This window comes from Oxyura jamaicensis, unplaced genomic scaffold (assembly GCF_011077185.1).
Source record: "Oxyura jamaicensis isolate SHBP4307 breed ruddy duck unplaced genomic scaffold, BPBGC_Ojam_1.0 oxyUn_random_OJ69708, whole genome shotgun sequence".
Taxonomy (NCBI): Eukaryota; Metazoa; Chordata; class Aves; order Anseriformes; family Anatidae; genus Oxyura; species Oxyura jamaicensis.
The window spans coordinates 1-2388 of NW_023309543.1; the positions used below are offsets into that span (position 1 = coordinate 1).

At 54.5% G+C, this 2388-nt stretch overlaps 1 long non-coding RNA gene across 1 annotated transcript; it reads right to left on the reverse strand.

Annotated features, from left to right (window-relative positions):
* Window positions 1–2065: 2065 nt before the first annotated feature.
* Window positions 2066–2370, reverse strand: LOC118159333. The gene is made up of 2 exons (XR_004747075.1): window positions 2222–2370; window positions 2066–2145 (listed from the first exon to the last, which is right to left on the reverse strand). It is a non-coding gene; the product is annotated as an uncharacterized LOC118159333 (long non-coding RNA).
* Between the last annotated feature and the right edge of the window lie 18 nt (window positions 2371–2388).

Consider the following 2388-nt stretch of genomic DNA (forward strand, 5'->3'; position numbering starts at 1 on the left):
GGGGGGGTTAAGGGGTTTGGAGGGGGTTAGGGTGTGTTGAGGGATTTTTTGGGGGGTCTGGAGGGATTTATCCGATATTGGGGGGGGGATTTTGGGAGGGGGTTGGGGGATTTGGAGGATTTTTGGGAGGGAGATTGGGGGGGAGTTGGAGGATTTGGGGTGGGTTGGATGGGGTTGGGGGATTTTTGGGGGGGTTGGGGGTTATGAGGTTAGTTTAGGGGTTTGGGGCTGGTTTTGGGGTTGGTTTTGGGGGTTTGAGGATTTCTTTTAGGGGGGTTGGGGGATTTGGGGGGGGGGTTGAAGGGGTTATGGGGGGCTTTGGGGGATTTTGTGGGGGGAATTTTGGGAGGGGGTTGGGGGATTTGGAAGGGTTTGGAGGATTTTAGGGGGGATTTTTGGGGGGAGTTGGAAGATTTGGGGTGGGTTGGATGGGGTTGGGGGATTTTGGAGAGGTTTTGGTGATTTTTGCGGGGGTTGGGACCGGTTCTGGGGTTGGTTTTTGGGGTTTGAGGATTTTTTTTAGGGGGTTGGGGCTGGTTTTTGGGCTTGGGGGATTTTGTGGGGGATTGGGGTTGGTTTAGGGGGTTGGGGTTGTTTTTTGGGGTTTGGGGTTATGAGGTTCATTTAGGGGTTTGGTTTCTTTTTTAGGGGTTTGGGGATTTTTAGGGGTTTGGGGCTGGTTTGGGGATTCTTTTAGGGGCTTGGGTTATTTTTTTAGGGTTTGGGGGTTGGTTTACACTGTTTTTTGATTATTTTTAGGGGTGTGGGATTGTTTTTTTTTCTTTTGGGGTTTGGGGTTGCTTTATGGGGTTTGGGGTTATGAGGTTCATTTAGGGGTTTGGGGCTGGGGGCTGGTTTGGGGATTTTTTTTTTTAGGGATTTTGGGGTTGGTTTATAGTGGTATTTTATTACATTTAGGGGTTTGGGGTCTTTTTTAGCGGTTTGGGATCGGTTTTTCATTTTTTCTTTCGGGGTCTGGTGTTGGTTTGGGGATTCTTTTAGGGATTTGGTGCTGGTTTGGGTTTTTGAGGGGCGTTAACGGGGTTCCCCTGTGGCGCAGGCGCTGGAGGCTGAGCTGCGGGCATTCGTGGGGCAGCGGCTGGGCCGGGAGCCACTGACGCAGGTGAATGAGGTGACGGGAACGCTGCGGCTCAAGGGCCACGTGGACGCCGAGGTGCGTGCCTGGCTGCTGCAGAAAGGCTTCTGAAAGCACTGGAACGGGGCAAAACCAGGCAAAAACCCCTCGCGAGGGGTCGGAAGGACCCCAGAACAGGGCAGAGCCTGCCCACGAAGGGCGGAGGGGCGCCAAAACACAGCAAAACCCAGTCAGGAACGGAGGAGGTGCTCAAAAATGGAATAAAATGGTTAATAAATTGTGGAGGTCCTGAAAACAGTGTGAGATGTGTTTGGGGGGGGGGCTCAAAAATGGGGTGAAACCCCTCAGAAATGGAAGAGGGGCTCCAAAACGGTGTGAAGATGGCCTGTGAGCAGCAGGCAGACCCCAAAATGGGATGAAATCCGCTCAAAAGGGCTCAGGGGAGCCAAAAGGGGATTAAATCCACTGAAAACAGTTCAGGGGACCCAAAATAGGATGAAATCCACTCAAAGTGGCTCCAGAGACCCAAAATGGGATTATATCCACTCAAAAACAGCCCTAAGGGGTCCCAAAAGGGGATGAAATTCACTCAAGCCAGCCGAGTTAACCCAAAATGGGGCAAAATCCCCTGAAAACAGTCAAACACCCTCCCGAGCAGCAGCGATTCCCCGAAGCAACGTTGCGCCAGCGGGCAGCACCCCAAAAAGCACCAAAACCGCTCCGAAACAGGTCAAAAGTTGTACGCGGGTGGCGGAAGCCCCCTCCCCAAGTAAATCTTCTCCCAACTGCAAGGGGGGTGCCAAAAAGCCAAATAAATCGCCCCAAGGGGGCTCCCTCTTTATTTACACTCCCCCACGGGGACGACGTACGGCAACGCAGTGCTGGGGGGGAGACAAAAAATAATAATAAAGGGGGGGGGGGCAATTAAGACAAAAAAATAATAAAGGGGGAGGGATTCCAAACTAGGGGGGGGGTTGGGGGGCTCAGCTCTGTGAGTAGTACTGGTTGTAGCTCCATGGCGTCTGGTAGTTGTAGGTGCCGTAGCCTTGCTGAGGAGACAAAGGGGGGGCTGTCAGCGTTGGCCCCAAACGGGGGAGTCAGGAGGGTCCCCCCCCCCCAGCTGACCTGGTACCAGTAACTGTAGGTGGAGGGGCTGCCGCCCGCGTCCGCCCCGGTGCTGGAGAAGTTGAGGGGGGTCAGGAGCCCCCCGGCTTCATCGGGACGCAGGCGCTTGTCGTCCGGCTCATCCGCGCTACGATGGAGCAGTCGGGGGCAGCAAGGGGGGGGGGGGG